The sequence below is a fragment of the Hippocampus comes genome, unplaced genomic scaffold (genome assembly GCF_001891065.2).
Source record: "Hippocampus comes isolate QL1 unplaced genomic scaffold, H_comes_QL1_v1.1 scaffold4, whole genome shotgun sequence".
NCBI classification, from domain to species: domain Eukaryota; kingdom Metazoa; phylum Chordata; class Actinopteri; order Syngnathiformes; family Syngnathidae; genus Hippocampus; species Hippocampus comes.
The window spans coordinates 180,852-200,851 of NW_017805380.1; the positions used below are offsets into that span (position 1 = coordinate 180,852).

Below are 20,000 nucleotides of genomic sequence, written 5' to 3' on the forward strand. Positions count from 1 at the left end.
AAAAAAAAAAAGTATGAAGGCAGAAAAAATTAGTTCATTTGCATTTGTGATCTGCTGGGGATGGATAAATAGAACAGGAGCCATGGAGGTCAGCCGTGTGCATGCCTCGGATGGGCCTGCAGACACAAACCTGACAGGATGTCTGAAGTTGTGATAAATTGCCAGGGATACACACACACACACACACACACACACACACACACACACACACGCAAGCACGCATGCACACACACACACACACACACACACACACTTTACAATGCAGATGTCAGTCGTAAGCCTCTTCCTCTCTGTTCTGTCACAAGAGATGGAGCGCAGAAAGCAGAACAGGGTGACTTTATAATCCCTGCTGTATTTATACTCTCACCATAGTGACTGCTTCACATCGCCCTGCACTTTCCACACTTTGTTCTTACCACATTTGGCCTTTTCAAATAACGCTGAAAGGGGACATCTTATGGAAAATGCCTCTTTGTTGTTTGTACCGTATACAAACACATGGTTATTATTCGTTTATATTTTTTTTTTATCTTCATGCTTCTGAAAATGTACTGTGCACTTGCGTCCCACTTTTATGTCACGATAGGACTAAGTTACATAAAAACGTCCTGTTTTTTTTTTTTTCCACCTGTGATCGGGCAGCTAACTTCATAGCGCCGCCATTAAACCATAGCCCGATTCCACACTGCAAAGATGTACTATTATGTCAAAGCTAATGTTTACATTTCTTTGCCAGTCTTCATAAATCTCCATAAGGCCACAAAAAGTCATTGTTGCTCATCGTTTTTAAAAAAACCTTTTTAAAGAATTGCTAATTACAGTGACAAATTCTTCAATTTAGGCTAAGCTATCTGGCTAGCGTCTAATTTGAGCTCGGGAAGGTCTTGACATTTTTGCTGAGTAAACATATGCTATTGTGAAAAGCTCAGGAGAACCGTATATTTCAGCGAGCGTTTACATGTTGAAGTTATTGCTGGCTATTGCCTCACAATTTGTTTCCCAATAACAGCCGGTCATGGTTTCAATTGAACAACTTTAAAGAAGCTATTTTTCCCAACGATGTTGAACGATTGCTTTTTTTTTTTTTTTTCCTTCAAAGGCTGATGATACTGTACCATCTGTTCTAACGCAGATGAAAAACAGCCTCGTGGCTATCGATGGCAAATTTATAGTGACACTTAGTGACGAGTTCAGTGCACTCTCTCTTTTAGATCGTAAAAAAGATGCTAAAAGGTTTTAATTGACCGGAAAAAAAAGGGGGACTCTTTTTTTGTGAAGTTTGTTTTGTAGACCAACAAATCTGGTGCCATGTTTCGTTTCACCGCATAAAAATGTACACGTTTTTATTCTTGGTCGCTGCTAATCCCCAAGCTCCAACTTTCCTCCATTACGACGGCTAATCGCTTGTTTTACACGTTGTCAGTTCCTCGCTCTCTATTTCCACGCAGACCAACAGTGAGCTAACAAGAAATTGATAAACCTGTTCCTCATGTTGGTGGACAGAATTAAGTCGAATCAGATGGGAATTCTTTTTCTTGGAGCTTTGAGAGCGTGACGTCTTTTCTTGAGTCTTACGATCAATCTATGGCATCGGACAGTGAGAACATGCCTGTGGGGTTGATGGGTCACATCGTCCCTTTTTGAAGATAAACGGGAATAGCCAGACAACGACAAAGTACTTGGCTTATGATACATAAGGATGCATACTTGGACAACAGCTCCCTTTTGAAAGTCCACCCATTCCTTCTCTCGAGCCACATGACGATAATGAGAACATTATCGTCATGGGTGAGCGGTGTGATGATTTATTGTCATTTGGTGTATGGTTTTGGTTCAGGGCCATCACAGGGGGCTGAAGTCTATCCAAGAAAACTGATTGAAGGCCACTTAGTTATAAGAAAGTCAACTGTTATTCACTATAATAGCAATGTGTCCGCATTCAGATCCTACTTTTTTTTTTTAAACAAGAAAGTTCTTTGCATGATTGAGATCAGACGGGTTTTTTGTAAACATTTGGTGCGCAGCTTCAGTATGACCTCAGACATGTTGCTTAAGTTTGATTGTCCTTTTGATCAAAAGATCTTCTCGTTCTGCCTCATTTTTAATCATTGAAGAGTGTTTGCATGATTTTACTCATAAAAGCTGTTGCTTATTTGTTAGTGACTCCAGAAAAAAAAAAATTCAGGAACGTTTCATGCCTCAGTACTTGCTACATTTCTTTAGAACCGGGAAAACTACCGTCTAAAGAATTCTCAAAAGACTTGAACTATTGAAATTGCTCAAGAGGGATGTGAGATGTCTTCGCACTAATTGCTAATTCCAGTACCGAGTGGCCTTAGTTATTATTATTATTACGATTATTTTCTTTATTTTAAGAAGTAGACTACTTCCGGTGAAACAGAGTTCCGCCTGCCACAAGAGCTGAATGCACGAATCACCCAACAAAGGCTCCATCCTTATTACGGTGCCATGGATGAATAGGAGAGGACAGATTGAGGAGGGCTTGACTGCTCGGGGATAAATGAGGGTCCAGATAGGTCATTGTTTTGGCAGGCAACAAATACTGGTAAAATGTTCAACAATGAGCAGGTGTCGGAGAGGTGGTCATTAAAATGTATGACGGGATGTGATATCAGTGTTGAAAAATGGAATGAAAAGAGTTACGTTGTTTTTTTTAACAGTGTCATTGTGTAGAATCCGGTGACCCACTGCAGCAAAAGTGCAGTCACGTTGGGACATTTTTTGAACCTGTAAAGGGCATCAAGAGGTCAAGCGATAAGCACGTTTGTCTTACGGTCGAGAGGTTGTTGGCGCTCAATAGATTGGGTAAGGTTGATTATAGTTGATGAAAACGAATAAAATAACATGAAAAAAATGGTACAGGAAATCAAATAAAACAAAGGCGCTGAAGTAGACAGAGCTGCACCGCTGCTAACAAATGACGGTTTGTGACTGACACGTGCACATGTCCAGCTACCTTCCCACCAAAAAAATGTGCCCCGGTGATCTTATCATGAAATAACGTTTTAAAGTGCTTAGACTGTAGCTGATGTCAATTCATTCAATAACAAATAACACGGTGTAATTGTCAAGAAAAAAAAAAGCTGCTTGCCCTGGCTGCTGTAACAAGAGTCTGTCGGCAGAAAAATCCAAGCAGAGGAAAACGGTGAGAGGAAAGGAAAGACTGTCGATGTTTAAGCGGCTGCTGGCTGGTCATCCCAATCCTTGACTGCACTGAACACAAATGTATCCCTATATTACATTTTGGCGGCAGAAAGACTCTTCACGCTTCGCTTTTTAGCTCCCGGTATATCGAATAAAAAAAACAGGAAACATCCTTAAGCTCATGTACTGTAAACAACGAGCCATAAAGATCCACGTTGTCTGCAGGCAAGAAGCAATTAGCGAAGAGGAGGAGATTTCTTCATGTGACGATTCTGCCGTATTCTTCTAACAGTGTCTGTTGACTCCACCAACCTCCTCCCTTGGGTCCTTCAGTCGGAGCCTGCTGGTATAAGACAAACACGGTGGCCCAAACAGGCCTCAATCCGTGCCGCTGACGTCTGGAGAGTTTTATGGCTCGGTTCCCAGGGAGCCACTGGAGATTCGGTTTATCTCGGACTTTACATCTCGGAACCATCCATCATGTCAAAGGCTGATAGTGAAAAGCTTTCGTCTCACACACACAAAAGCGTCTCTGGCGCATTTCCGACATCTACCTGCCCACATCTTCGTCTGTTTTTGTCTCGCTACTTGTACTGGAGGGGGAAAAGGTTAAATCGGGTTGTTTAGATTGGTTGTCTCTGGGTAAATCTTCTGGGCTGAACCCTTTGGAGTGAGGTCATAGAAGAGCAGTCAATATGGATTAAGCCAAATTGCTGGGTTGCTTAAGGAAAAAGAATCAACGTGGCTCAGAAAAACCCTTTCAAAAGTTCTTTTTTTTTTTTTTTTTTTTTAAATTCAGGCAACACCGTCCAGTACACTAAAAATTCATCCGGGCTCTGCCATGAGATAGCAGTTGCACCCTGCCCGAAAATGAATCTACTGCTTAACTTGGCAGCAACTCCACCAAGTTTCCCAGAAACCACTTGTGGTAGTTTATGCAAAATTGTGTAAAATACTCTGGCCAATACAGGCCAACCAACCAACCAATGCAGGCCATAAAAAAACAAAGTTGGCAAGGACAGCATAAAAATTTTGTTTTACATTTAACCCCAACACACACAGGACAGGCATGTTCCAAAGTAGCATATTACAGAGCCTTCTGCTATCCACACACACACACACACACACACACACACACACACACACACACACACATTTTTTTTTTTACCGTACATAGAAATTACAAAGTCCGACATTCCTTCTGGTTCTGATTATCCGGGCATCGTGAGACATTTTCTTGGGTGACATTTCCAAAGAGCCGTCACTCGAAACTCTTTCAACTTTCCCTTCGGAATGTGGGCTACATTATATATCTATTTAAAAAAAAAATGAAAGTGGTACCAGGGTGTGTTTCGTTCACACGTTCAAGAAATTCCATAACGATAATTACTCTCCGGAGTAGATCAGTGAATGGCCCACAGATGGTGCCTGATATTTTCGTTTTTTTTTTTTTTTTTTTTTTAAAAATGAAACATAACTACAGGGTGGCTTTAAAGCAGAAGTAAGGAATATTTTGGGCGTCTCTCTGCAGTTGTGATGTCGAAATAATTGTTAAACCCCTTTAAAAAGCGTTTCTTGTAAGCTAATCTGCATTTTGTGACGAAGTTAGTTGGATATTGGACAAACATTTAGAAAAAAACACTCCACTTTTGTGGTAAGAATAAAGACAACCCCTTAAATGCCACGAAAGACTGATTTGAATGTATTATTTCGTTCATTCATTATACGCTTGGCACAGAGCGTAAGAATGTTATTTGCAGTATAACTAATTTCAAGGGCCTGCAAATTGATGCCACAAAGAACCAGAGAATGCTAATTGAGTCAGACAAATGAACGAACACAAGCGCCAAACGCAAATAAACATTGAGAGTCGGTAGTCTGCAAACAAAATTGTGTTCAAGCACTGCAAACAACTCTTGATGAGCTGCAATGACTCGAATGTAAACAAAAAGTCGCTTGGCCAACGTTACACACCACTAAAATTATATTAAATGTATTATGTAGCACCAGGATGCTATTATCCCTAATACAAGTTTTTTTTTTTAAGTGCCACTATTGTTACTACCTATTAATATTATTTATCATAAGCACAAACTGGGTTCAATTTTGTGTTGTTATTTTTATTTTATTTTTTTCTGTATAGAAAGTTAACGAAAGTCGATGATCCGGGTTGGCCTTGACAATTGCCGAAATGTTTCACTTCTTATTATGAGACAGCATCATCCATTATTCTGCCGCAGATTTTTACCGGCCTTTTTTTTTTTTCCCTGCAGCTAAAATAAATTCCAGATTAGCTTTTCTCTGTCGTGACGCTTGAAGAGTCTGTAAAGAAGAAACAGGCTCATTTTTCCCCGTTAGCTGAAGTATGTCGGACGACGGACTTTGTTTGTCTTGGCCACAGCTGCTCTGTAGGGCGACTTCCTTATGTTTCCTGTTATTGTTGCCCCTTTTCCCAACTTTCTTACCCAGATTTAACAATCAAATGGTATTAACTTTGCGTTGGCAAATGATTTTGTTTTACCTAGCGTGACAAGAAAGAAAAACAGATTGTTTTACGTGGTGCCGGGCAGGTATGTCAATTTTTCTGTGTAGGATTAAAATAAATACGAAGATAGTATGTTATTGTTTGAGTGTAAATCCAGTGTTGGGCAGGTGAGGCCCTCCCCTCACACACACACACACACACACACACACACACACACACACACACACACACACACACACACACACAGGACAGATCAAATTACTCTCACTGAATTGTAATCGGGCCAATTAAGGGATCACATGCTATAGCTGTCCTCGCTCAGCATGTGACTGACATTATGCCACAATCCTCAGGAAGGACCTTGGGCTCCGCGGACTAATATCCATCACCCATAAAGCACCACAGCGGCCCCGGGCTGCCCATCACAAACGGAACCATCTGCCACTTCCATCTGTACCCACTTTGTTAATTATTTTTGGGGCGTGGAACAAACCCTTCCCTCCGTCTTTTCCCTCTCGCCGTACCAACTTTTGAAGTTGCTGTTATCGACGTGCCGGTTCGTAGGCACGTTTGCATATTTGGACTAAACCCTTCCCCACCTTCTCGTGTCTCATCATGTTGTCACTGACGTTAAATCGCAGCACCTTTTTGGGTTATTTGTGTGTGAAGCGTATCCCTCGTGTTCTCCGCTGATAAGACTCCATCCAAGCTGTACTGCAGGCTGAGCGCCTCTTTGTGTCTTTCAACATCTTAATAAAATTGTAGATTGTATCGCATCTCTACTTTTTAATCATCCCAGCCCACTGCATCGTTCAACACATTCATATGTCCAACCATATATTAAACATCATAAAGCCCAAGGCTCTTATCTTCTTAATGAAGCGGGTGTCTATTTAAGCTGTGTTAGCCTGAGGTGGTTCATGTGCATAAATTTTGCTCGGCAAAAAAAAAAAAAAAAAAATAGGAGAGGTGTTTATTCCCCCCAATGTCTTTATTATTACTATTTCAACCTGTGCATCATCTGAGGTCATGTCCGGCATTCAAATTGTAGCCTGACTAAATTAACTCGCAAATTGCCGTCCTGATAAGCTCAATGTAAATACTTAAGATGTTTATTTATTTATTTATTATTCATTTTTTCCCCCCGTAATTGAAGTAGCCCTTTATAAGGCAAGGAATTAGATTTGGTAATTTGGAGCTTGAGTCAAAATGGACATGCCTCACTATAAGTTAATGTAGCCCTGAGATTTCTTCAAGCCAATCAGGTATGAAAAATATAATATTCATCCATCGATTTTCTGCAACACTTCTAATCATTAGTGTCTATCCGGCACACGCACAGAAGTGTCTGAAGAGGGTCAAGAATCACTCGACTGTGAGGTAGACATGCTTACCCCTAGCCCACAAAGCTGTCCAGTAATGATTACAAAAAAATGGAAATATTTTGAAAATAACGTATTATCAAGTGAACACAGTCATAATATTATGACAAATGAATGGCAGGTATTACATGGATATATTGTACAGTTCCGCTCCATTTGTGGCTTCCATCTCTCAAATTTTTTTTTTCCTTTTCAGTCTGGCCTTAATACTCTTTCATGGAAAGCTGTTGATAAGAAGGGAAATGCATGATTAACGAAAGGAATCAGGAATCATTATTATCAATTTTATGATCATGAAAAAATATTTTGACATACATTTTTGAGTATCTTCTTGTTTTTAGATTTTGATTGACCAATCTGTTGGGATTTGGGGATTTTCCTGGCGTATGTGTGTGTGTGTGTGTGTGTGTGTGTGTGTGTGTGTGTGTGTGTGTGTGTGTGTGTGTGTGTGGGCGGCTACAAGCAATAAAAATCAAGCCCAGTTTCATCTGATCTTGGCAAGAATTCTACTTCTAACACGGAAAATCCCATTTAACCTGAACACATGATCATATCTCTGTCAAATCTCATCAGATTATGTTGTCAATTGCGGTATCTGTGAGGGATTTTATGACAAGTAAGGATTGCAATGGGAAATGTGACGAGACATTCTCGGGTTGTTTTTTTGGGGACGCACGTCAAGAAGCATTTCCTTCTCTCATTGCCTGAAGTCCCGATACACTTTTTCATTTGGATTCTCATGTACAACACGTCTTTCTATCCCCAAAACACACTTCCTCAAACAAGCACTTTGCGTGTTGAGATCGCACCAAAAATGCACTTAGTAAAAGTCGCAGCAAAAAACTCTGTGGTAAGAAAAATAAAATAAAGGTTTGCGTCCGCCACTTTGTCAACCGCCACCCCAACCTTGGCTACATTGTGCGGTGATTTAAAAGCCTGTTTTCAGTCCGATTTATGACTTAATTTCTGCCTTTTTGTCTTTAAAGGTCTGTTTATCCAGTCAGGGAGTGAGTGCGAGAAAGAGAGACACTGGCAAGCGCCGTCAAACCAAACTAAAGGTTCAGCGTCAACAGAAGCGAGTCGGCAGATCTCGGTGGAGGGAAGTTAATTTGCTCTGGATTCATCTGTTGTTAAAATGTCATGTTAGTGCCACGGTGTTTGGGAGGTTTGCGGCTTGTGAGAGAGAGTCCAATATTTACTTCGGTGACTGTGGGACAAAACAATCACTCTTAATTGGTGCTCCCGTTTGCAACTAAACTTTGACACACCAGAAAAAAAGAAAAAAAAGTTTTGTGCCATCATGTGGGACAACCAATAGAAACTGTTTGGAGATGGGCGGGCACCTGCAAAACCAAAAAAAAGCCACAGCAATTTGATCTGCGACAAACCGTAAACAGTACATGTGAATGTCTCATGTTAAAAAGTCAGGAGAAAATGGGATGACACTTTAATGAGACAAATGCTTTAATATTTCATTTTTGTACAGGCGTGTTGTAGATCAATTCATGGAAAAGGGCTGGAGAGTCCTGCAGAGGAGTGTGGCCAAATATCTGATCATGAGTCAGGGCTCAGGAGAGCCTGAAATGGGTGGACGTGGCTGGGAGATGTGGGCCTTGCTTACTGGTCGAGTGGAGGGGTGGGTGGGAAAACACTGGGAGCGCATACCTGTGACAAATGCCACAAAGCTGTGACATGTTGAGCATTTTGGTTTTAAAGTACCCCTCAAGGGCATTTTGGTTGCTTGAAAGTGCGGTTTCCCTCCCGAACCAGTTCATCGTGTTTGTTTTGTGTTCTTTTTTTTTTTTAAATCTAATGGACCGAGGGCTTTAAGCTGCAGTCCTTCCACTATAAAACCAAAATGTTCAAGATAGGAAGAGATACTGCGCTAGATCTTAACAAAACAGAGTGGCTCCAGTACCTAAAGGATGCTGAGGTGGCCTTACTTCCAAAATCATTCACCCTGTACATTTGACCACTTTTCACGCTATAAAATTTGGAGTTTGAGCAAAAATGTTGCCTCAAAACAACATGTCCACATTTCACAAGACTTCAGCTAAGTGAGGATCTAAAACACGATTGTCAAACTCATGACTCTTGTGGGCCACGTTGTAAGTATGGTTTCCCTTCAAAAGGACCGTTATAACTGTGAAAAAAGAAATCCATAGTTTACCGTATTCACATCATTATATCATTACTCGGGCATTCACTGTCTTATGTGTTGTGTTGCATTATTTTGTCATTTTATGTTAACTGTTCTGTTGATGGCGGCGCGGATACCCGCAGCGGCTCCTCTCTCTTCTGTGGTTGCACTGCGGTTGAGAGGAAAGAAATTTCACTGTGCTGTATGATGCACATAGAGCATATTTGACAATAAAGTTGACTTGACTGAAGTCTGGAGAGACTCACCTCCCAGCCAAAAGAAATATGTTAGGCATGTTCACTTCTTTTCAACTTGCATGTACAGTTATTAAATATGTTAGGATGGTGACACTAAAATGGATGCATTCTAGTTCCGTTATTTCTTATGGGATAAACGGAACACTATTGGAATATAAAGTTTTTTTTCCCCCCCACATTCCAAACTTGCATATGAAAAGTCCAAAAATGCAGACACAAATCAAAATGATCGTCTGCTCCCATAAATGGACACAATAAAACAAAATTTGTTGTATATACTGGCTGAACCCGCGACTGCTTCATAACTCGGATAAATCTCGGAAACATCTACAGAAAGAGGCTGTAAATAACCAGGGTGTGTATCCGTTTCGTGCTAAAATTTGGAGATATACAGTCGGAGTCGAGCTCGGGGGTATCCCATGCAGGAGTTTTACGGCGCGGGCTATCGACTGAAGGGCTGTTTTATGAAAGTTAACGAGGGAGGGCCATGCCCCGTCCACCACCCATGCCCAAACTTAAGTGCTTGCAAGCGCCTTACTCACCAGATGTGTAAATCTCCCTCCTGCTTCCGACCACTCAGAAGGTCTACAATAAAGCCCCGGTGCCGTGTGTGGTGTTCTGGGATCAGCGGGGAGCGTTTGTGTCTTGTCTTATGTTTATGACAGCACTATGTTCTGCTTTAAACACCTCATATACACACACACACACACACACACACACACACACACACAAAGGCTCACTGTGATTGACTGCCCTTACCCTGTGCTGTCAAAGCCTATATGCAAAGGTTGTCATCCACTTTGCGAGCGTGCGTGGAGATGAAATAAAGGAAAGGAGTAAAAGGGCAAAGATTGTCTAAAGGCCTCGTAAAAAACAAACAAAAAAAAAACAAAAACAGCCAGATAGATGTCAAAGTGAGACGCGCTGTCGGCCTCCTTATCTGCGTTTACAAGTTGTTCAAGTCTCGGGCGCCTCGGCGAGGGATCGGAACAGGGGAGACACGCTGCCAGATGAGAAATCAATATGGCGGGAAATTAGATCTTAATAATAGCTTGTAACTCCAAGGAAATTTCACATGAATCAGTACTCAATAAGTCGCTCTCTGTTTCAAAAAGGTTGGCGAACCCTGCTCTAAATTTTCCATGGGTGTGGATGTGAGTGTGATTGATTGTTTATCAATACGTCCCCATTGATTTACTGGCGACCCCTCCAACTGACTGGCGACCACTCCAGGTTACACCCAACCTCTCGCACAAAGTCAGGCTCGACACTCACGACCCTATTGAGGGCGAGTGCAATACAAATTGATGGATTTGTTTCTCAGCTGTACATTCTTGTCATATTATGAGTAAATAGGCACCAATGCTTGTGGTCCATATCTGTCGTTCCATGAAACTTCATCCCTTTTCCAGCTATGGATCACATGTTTGTCTTTGTCCAGCTCACTGCATCTCCCCTTCTCTCCCCAAGGCCTGCACTGGTGCACAAATCCATCGGAAGGCTGTCATTGTTGCCCGTGTTCTTGCGTCTCCCATGTCAGGAGGTCCCATGTCTTGCCTGAGGCAAGAAAGCATGAGAGAGAGGCAAGGCAGGTGGGCAGGGGGAGGCCGCCGAGATGCCGCTACAGGTAAGAGCCGGATCGTGCGGTATACTTCCTGAGCGGTTGACAGTCAGCAAATCCGGACACGCTTGTGCTCATTTATCTTCAAAAAAAGATTCCCCGTCCTCTTGCTTCCCACCAATTCCTCGTGATGTGACTTTGATTGACATGAAGGCAAATGTGTTTTCTTTCACCGCTGCTCGGATGTGACGCATGCCACAGATGATGCGCGGTTTTCTTTACACAACATATATTTAGAGTGTTGAGGTTTCTTCCTCCAGGCTGATAGGCCTCCAAAAAAGCTATTTGGTCCTGCAGTGACTACATGGAAATGTTCACTACGTGCCTCATCTCAAACATAAATTCTTCGAGGGTTCAAACACCTTTACCGAGTTCAAATTCTTTTTTTTTAATCTCTAGCACTTTGAGACTATGACATTTCAATCTTTACAAGTGCCTTAACCAGTAGTGTTGCATCTGCACTGTAGCTACCAAATAAGCTAACAGTTAGCCTCATTTCTTCCATTTCTTCTTTTACCGCAACTCAGACTTTAAGGTATAAATAGCACATTATGATGCCCTTAAAAATCATTGTTTCTCCTGTTTTTGACACTTTCCTGCAATATCTCGACATGCTCATCCGCCTCGCTCTCCATAGAAATGCAACTGGACCTCGTGGCGTGCAAGACAAGGCTAACAACAACACCAAGCTCATTAACTCATTAGCATCCGGATCACTGAGCATTTTCCAACACACTCTTGCTGCAGTTTAATGAGGCAGGGTACATATTCAAACCTGAAAAAGCAGCGTTGCTCTCTCATCATTCAATCACTCCCAAGGCTCGGTAATTAGACAAGTCTGTGACTTTTGTTGGCTGCCACAGAAGTTACCTCATTCGAAACACTTTATTTAAATACTTATAACAAGAAATAAAATGAGTCAAAAAACAAGTGCATTTGGTAAGGAACTCTTTTGAAAACAAAGCAAAACGAGAGCATGCAAACTCCACTGATGTACAAGTCGAGATTCAAACTACCAGAGGTCAGCATAGTCCACCCAGTAAGTCCATCAGTGAGCTCCCGTCAGTATTTCAGGTCGGCCTAGTCCGTCTGAGTCGTCGGCAAACGGACAGTCGAGAACGGACTTAGGCTTACTACATCACACGCAGGTTCTGCACACTTAAGAAATTTACAAGGGACAGACTTGGCCCACGTTGGCCTGAGATAGTGACGAAAACAGCGACGGACTGATGGACCTCCTGTCAGTTTGACGGAATGCCCACTTCTGCGAACTACAAAACTCAAAACATTATGTTAACGGTTACAGTGTAGCTGTCTTATAATGGTGACAGTTGGACATTGCAAGTGGATTACTGCTGCCCTTATTTCCTCTGGGAAAAGTTGTTTTGAAATGTGAACAAATCTGGGGTTAATCAGCATCCCTGAATGGATTGTGTTTGTCCTTGGGAGTCTAGTTTAATTTATCGTGGTTGTAAGCCGTGTCTTTTGTTTACATTTGACTGAAATGCTTTGAGGTTTGACCTTGAAAGCTCTGAGTGGGACATTACCTACTTCCCAACAGTCTCAAATGCAGCGTCATTGTTCAATATGACAAGAACGTCTGAACTTCAAGTTCTGGAACAACAGACTAATTTAAAATGTGTCTTTAGGGAATGTGGATAATGCATGTGATTGTGTTGTGATTGTCACAAAGACCCTGCAGACATCTGTTTGAGATGGGTGAGAGGCCGCTCGCTGTCTGATAGATGCCTTCTTCTGTTCTTTGTCTTAATGATAAAACACACCAGCGGAGGCTAGGCCCGCTTGGCCTCTCTGTCAGCAAATGCCACCAGTAATTATGATGGCGTTGGCGTTGTTAGGTCTGTTTGACTGGGTCTCACAGATGAATTGGACTCAGATGACCCCTGTGCTCCTAGGGGGTTCTCTATGAAGGTAATTGCTCCAATATCCTGAACTGCTGTGATACATGGTGCTGACAAGTTGGTATTAGTCAAACACAGTGATACTGAGAGTGCCTTTGGTATTGTGCTGGCCTACCAGCTCACAGGTGTTGGAATGTGCAATCCTGACACCGATATCAATGTTGTCTTGATATTCTTTACTCATCATATATCCAGTCAGATATCCAAAATATCTCAACCATGCCAAATCCAAACTTAGAGCTCCATAGTCCTCTTAGAAATCTAACTCAAGTGTTTGGCCCCAGGGCAAAATCTACTCAAAACTTTGGGGAGATGCTCAAAGATGAATGAACGCTGGCCAAAACCTGTTTAGTTGAAGTAAATATAACTAATAAGACAGCTTTGTACTCTTTGTAGCTTCAACAGACCCCTCAACGTCCAAGCTCACGTGTAGCTATTAAAGCAACAACATATAGGATTCGAACCTTTTGTAACATCGCTGGCATTGCCATGGTGATGCACGGTCAACTCCTACAGTGATCTTGAAAACTGCTGGTGGACCAACCACGACAACAGAGTCCTTGGCCCTATTCCTTGACAGGTGCATATTCGACACAGCTCAACACTTCTCCACTTGCTTATCTATCTATCTATCTATCTATCTATCTATCTATCTATCTATCTATCTATCTATCTATCTATCTATCCACCCATCCATCCATCCATCTAGCTAGCTATGGCTAGCTACCTAGCTATGGCTAGCTACCTAGCTAAATGGTTACCGAGCTACCTGGCAATCTATCGAATAGGTTCTCATTTGCTAACTTGTGTATTAGCTGGAGACACTGCAGACTTATACTTCATAGGCTCCACTCTGTTGCTGTAGTCAAACCACCAAAATTGGTTTCCTTACTGTGGCCAACTGCCTCATAGTGAGCAGAAAATACAGGAGACCCTCGCCCTTGTTTTTAATGTGTTCATGGCAGCTTGGTTTTCACTGTATTTCATGAAGTGGATCATCAAGGTGAATAGAACTGAGTAGTGTAGCAGTGGAAAAGGGGCATTATTGTTGTGTTGTTGCTCAGGTTGAGATTTGTGCGCAGTGCTTCTACAAAACGTTTGCTAATCCCCATTTGTATTTATTTTCCACAATACACAGTTGAAAGAGGAGTTCGGAAGCAAATATGAGAACCAAAACACTGCAGTCCCTCATGAATTGTACTGTCAAACCACAATCCAGGAAAGCAAACTAGACTTTTAATTGTGAAAGACTTGTTTTATCCCTCCAAATTTTCTCAACCTACTCACTTGTACCAAAGACTTCTCTCAAAGGGACCAACAGGGCAGCTTAAGGACACTCCACCTCCATAGCCTGTTAAGATCTAGAGTTCTACACTCATCAAAATTAAATCTCAGGAAAGATAGTTAATGTAAGAATGAATATCATTTAAATGTTTTGGGAATTGAGACAGGTCCTATCCCATTTTGTAGAGCCAAAAATATCTCTCCTGCGAAAGTTGAAATATCTTTAAAAGTACTCAAAGTCTAGATGCCTTTGCAAATCCTTCAGGTAAGTCAGGACAAGGGTGTTCTCTTCGCACATAGTATCAGTCACATTATTTCTAGGCTTTTGTCAGGATTATATTTGGTATTGTGTTATTACTTACTCTGATTCATGAGTCGACGGAGGTGCTGCCATAGTCATTCCTCAACATTCTGCGGTTATCTGAAAATCATTGTGATTGATCTCACGTTTTTCGTGCATCACATCACTGGATGGGAAAGAATTAATGACATCACATTGCGGGTGTGAAGGGCGTCACTCCTGAGTCATAACTCCGACTCCATCCTTCAACAGAGAAAGACAAATTAAGAGCACGAAAAGATAACGATCTCTTGCAATTGAAAAATAGTTGCACCAATCGGTCACTGTGAGGTGAGATGAGAAACAGGAATAATTTTCGACAATCGCATGTCTGGGATGTATGCTAATTCAGTGAAAGCTCCTCGGCTGCTGAACACAGCTTGTTCCGGGAAGCTCGTAGGAAATTGTAGAAATAGAAATACTTTGGTACCTTGACTTACAAATTTCATTCATTACATTACCAAGCTGGTAACACAATTTACTCATACATCAAATGTCCATTTTTTTTTTTTTTTTATGTTCAGAGTGACAAATGGGACTGTTGAAAAACGTTTTTTAATCATGGTGATGACAATTAGAAGGCTAAGCACACGCTAATGCGATTGTAGCTTCATAAATGATGCAGAGTCAAGCTTCTGAATTGTTGGCCTCTGCCTTAGAGCAATGACATAGCAAAAAGCTAAGAAAGTAGAATTTGAACAGAGAATCAAGTGGTATTAATAAGAAATTAATGTTCTCTTGCTTGAACAGATTCACACTGCTATTTCTGTGCCACTTTGCTTTGAGCAATTTGGCTATTAGCTTTGTCCCCGTACTGTGGATCTATAATTTCTTTCTGGAGCAGAGCCGTAAAAAGACAGTGAAGCATCAATTTCGTAGCGGGGTTTCAAATTGAGACTTGAGCATGCAGAACTGAATGCACATTCATTGCTATAATGAAAGAGTAGAGCACCAAAGAGGACTCGATAGTTACCCACCCCCTCGCTCTTTCCAGCTTTTTGCTCATGATTGTATGTACAGTAAGTATCACTCACAGTTGAGGAGGGCCTCTACAAATGGAGGCCCTCATTGCAGAAGTCATGATAGGGGAGGTACAATGCGCTCATAATATCTGTATCCGCGGTGTCCTGCCTTAATTCACTTTTATTACATTCATTCATAATGCTCTCATAATGCGCTCATAATGATGAGATAGGTAGCAGCCAGAGGATTTTCACAGTGTCACCTTTATTTAGCACATACTGTGATTTGTCATTTGCGCCTCTTCGGGTGCTTGTTAATGAGACCATGTTGGACTTTTCTGGCATAGACGAAAGGATAAAAGTGGGTATTTTTTTTCCCCCTTCATCCCAACTTTCCTTGGTGGAGTTGATATACTTGAAGGAACGAGATCTTGTCAACATTTCACAACTAACTCGTATATATTCAGGTGTTGATTGTGCAACTCCAGGATGTCCACCACATATTTAAGGACACATATTTTGGTATGTTAACACAATTATCAGTGAGTCAGCAAACATCAACAGTTAACGGCATAGCACTAACTAGCAACAGGTTTTTGGCAGCAATACGATACAAACCGCGTGCTTGGGTTTGTGTTTGCAAAGGCATACAAACTGTGTGCATGGGTTTGTGTTTGTGAAGGCAATTTTGGCAAGTGGTTGGAATAATGAGAAGGCAGATGAAGCTGGAAATGATCAATTTGGATATGGTTAGTCTGAATTATTATTTGTCCTGGTTATTTTCTCGAAATAACAAAATGTGTGGTTGCATTTCATTTTTCAAAGACCTTTGAATTGTGCTGGTAGTAAGAAAAATGATTCTTTCACGTCGGCCTCACAGTGTCAGGTTACATTCCTGTTTGGAGTTTGCATGTTCTCCGCGTGCCTGCGTGGGTTTTCTCCGGGTACTCCAGTTTCCTTCCACATTCCAAAAACATGCATGTCAGGTTAATGGAACACTCTAAATTGTCCCTTTGTGTGAGTGTGAGTGCGGCTGGTTGTACCCAGTTCAGGGTATACCTCGCCTACAGCTGGGATAGGCTCCACCCTTGTGAGGATAAAGCGGATCGGAAAATGGATGGATGGATGGATCATTATCAGTTCTGCAAAACTTGCAAATGATCTGATCATTTCAATCTGGTGTGCTGGAGGAGGAAGACATCTAAAACAGGCTGGATGGGGGCTCTCAAGGACCGGACTTGGCCACCCCTGGCCTACATCAACTTTAAGTTTTACATGTGGAATTCATTTCAAACGTTTAAGTTACCCAGGAACATGACATGACATGCCAGTAAATGAAACACTTATGCACGTAAATTATTTGTTACCCTACAGTCATAGTGATGGAAATGCGACTTTGGTTGTGTTCTGAAAGTTTGCTTCAGTGACTGCTTTTAAAATGCAATGTTCTTACGCTGTGATACTGTGCTCAGCGTTACATTGCCAACTACTGGCCTGGTATACATTACAGTGGACCCCCGGTGTTCACCAAGGATAGGGAATGGAATGACCTGCCAAGAGCGAAAATCCATGTATTCTTTTTGCCCATTGAACTACATGATGGGTGGGGGAGAAGGGGTCTTTGTTTTAAACCCCCTAAATTCTTGAAAAAAAAAATGCTGACAAAGCTTCAATACGCGTTTTTAATTGGGGGAAATCATCCCCCCCTTATGTCAAAATATTACAAAATATTGAAAAGGTTAAGGGTTCAAAATTGGAAAAAAAATTGCAAATATGTGAATCTGTGGGTGCTGAACTGCAAATATGCGGGTGTCCGCTGAATTTTGTTAGCTTGGGGGCAATGGGAATCTGCTTCAAATTGCAAAGCATGTATGGCGTATGATGGAATATCACAACATTGTGGATCAAAGTTGGAAAGCAAAACACTTTAGTTTCAGGCCAAATAAATATTTAGACAATTGGGTCACTTTATAGTGTATGTGAGTGTGTGGATGTGTGTGTGTGTTTCTGCCTGTGGGTGTGCGTATATGTGCTGCTGACTGATTTCACAGTGGAACCAATGAGAGAGAAAACCAAACACCATTACTGTAAAATTTCTGACAAACTAGGTGTAAGTCATTGAAAACAGCTTCTTTCACACCAATGTTGAGTGATCCGATTCAGTTCAAGAATAAGAAATATCATTAATTCTTTATCAGCCCATGGAATGTCCAAATCTTTAAAACAACATTCCACCTTGCAGCAATCTTTCAATGAGGGGATTGGGGCTGTTCTGTTTCGACCTTTTGATATAAGATGAGCAACATTGTGTTGTATGACTGGAATTACAGTACAGGGATGTGTATGGTACAAGATTTTTTTTTTTTGGGGTCCCTTAACACCTGCAATGACCTTTCATTGAACGATGGCTGATTAATGCAGGGCCTCAAATTTATTTTAATTGTAATCATTTGTCAAGAAGCGTTGTAAGTCAGAGCCCATGGACTAAGGCAGACAGATTTATTTATACAGCCTATTCATTCAGAGGGTAATTAACAGTACAAGAATGGAAAAAGGACAAGTTTAAAAACACATGATTATTAAGTCTTCTCTTGTCCTGCCCTTCTGATGGCTTCTGGCACTCCCAAGTGGAGTCTGCCAAAATCAAATGTACACACAAATGGCTTTCTAGTTCAAACACAAACCAGCCATCTCGATTCTCGGAATGTAACGACCTCAGCTGGCCGTATTGAAGATTTTATTCCTCATCGACAAGGAGGACCTTGTCCATACTGTGTGACGCACCGATGCTGTTCTAATGGCCACATCGCTACCCATCTGGTGTCCATCATTCGGATTCAGGGCAGGGCCCGGCCCATCAGATGCGTCCAGATTAGTCCTGCTCATCGATTCGTGCCAGCTCGCCACGACTTAGTCAACCCAAGGTGTCTCCTCTCTATGACATGCCATCCTCCTGTGATTTAGTTTGCTGACGCGCTAAGTGCATTGAGTGTGACAATAAAATATTTAATCTTATATGCATCCTGAACAGGGAGGACCATAAAAGGGAAAAGCGATGCAGCGGAGCAAGGCGAGCCAGCTAATGTTCCCCATGAGCTCTGACGTAATGCGAAGTGTTTGTGTCAACTTGAAGAATGGGATACGGATGCTTAGGTTAAGTATGCTTTGAGTCCAACTGCTTTGATCTTGAATGATGTACGGGTGATTTTTGATATGGGACATGATACTTAGCGGATTGTCAAATAATCACCATCTCCTCACCGTGCACAAGAAGAACACTGATTATTTTCCAATAGACTGAGCATGACAACGTCACATCTGTGACCTAAAGACACTGAATCCCATTTTCCCATTTTTACGCAGGCTACTAGCCTTATCTGTGCTTACGGTCTGAAGCGTGTAATCGTATAAATAGGCTTACAAAACACAATACATGCACAACAATTCCACTGCTTCAGCAAACAATGACATTTATTATGTGAGTTGTAAACGGATAAATCCTAAAGCTACCGTATTCCACTGTATCAATACACTTGATTTTTATTACATTACTTGAAGTACAGTATCCCACTGCTAGTGTTGTATGTATCCCTGTAATGTACACTGGATACTTCATTGGATACATCTGCGTGGTTGCGTGCGCTGTACAATATTTTATGTATGTATTTGCTTTATGTGACAGCCATACCCAATGTTGTGGCTCGTAAATATCCAAACGAGTGTCATAGAGGATACAAGAGGCAGAGAAGGAATGCCACTTGAAGATGAAGACAACCTTCATTGTGGCAACCAAATATGTTCCACGTCAAGTGGAAAGAGCCTGAGTTAACTGCCACTCAACGATAAAGTATGGAGAAACGCAACCTGTTGACATGTGCCAGAGAAAGAGAACCATAAGGATGCGATGCATTTCTCTCGAATCTGCTTTTGAGCCTTGTGTGTGAAAGCAGATGAACATATTGCTCGCAAATGGTGAGTGACCATTCAGCAACCTTTCTGTTTGCGCGGAAGCGTCGGTATTTGTTCCATTTCTACACTCTCATATCCTATTTCTCCTTTGATTTGTCATCCATCCGTAATTCCACCCCCTCACCCCCTTTTTATGTCCTTAATCATCTGCTGGCTTGCCTGAGCTGCCATGTTGACACCAGACAAACCGAGCCACATTCTCACATCTTTTTAATGAGTCTGTGTTGTTATACAGGCCTCAATTGTCCTGTTGGCAAAAGAAAAGCGGCCTTTAAACAAAAGGTGCTAACCGGCCCTCATTCTGGGCCTCCTAAGACTCTGAATGTGTGAGACTGACTGCGAGACGAAGGAAGAAATCCCGGGCTCAAGGCCAGACATTTGTCAGTTTGCCCCGAATTACTCCTATATGTCAAAATAAAACTCTTGATGAAGTTACTTATCTTGTATCAAAAATAACATAACCAGAATGATGG

At 41.6% G+C, this 20,000-nt stretch overlaps 2 long non-coding RNA genes across 3 annotated transcripts in view; one reads left to right on the forward strand and one right to left on the reverse strand.

The window, feature by feature from the left end:
- The window catches only part of LOC109517499 (uncharacterized), a 17,965-nt gene extending 1,839 nt beyond the window's left edge, over positions 1-16,126 (reverse strand). The window contains exons 1-2 of the long non-coding RNA XR_002168554.1: positions 16,115-16,126; positions 10,644-10,646 (exon numbers count right to left, since the gene is read on the reverse strand). This is a non-coding gene — a long non-coding RNA (uncharacterized LOC109517499). The remainder of the gene's footprint in view (positions 1-10,643; positions 10,647-16,114) is intronic.
- Positions 1-19,306, forward strand: part of LOC109517498 (uncharacterized) — a 35,129-nt gene extending 15,823 nt beyond the window's left edge. Inside the window, exons 3-5 of one of the 2 annotated variants that reach the window (XR_002168551.1) lie at positions 10,900-11,056; positions 18,314-18,482; positions 18,590-19,306. This is a non-coding gene — a long non-coding RNA (uncharacterized LOC109517498). Of the gene's footprint in view, positions 1-8,018; positions 8,765-10,899; positions 11,057-18,313; positions 18,483-18,589 lie in introns of those variants that run through there. The other variant, XR_002168553.1, reaches the window with a different exon arrangement.
- Positions 19,307-20,000: the final 694 nt, after the last annotated feature.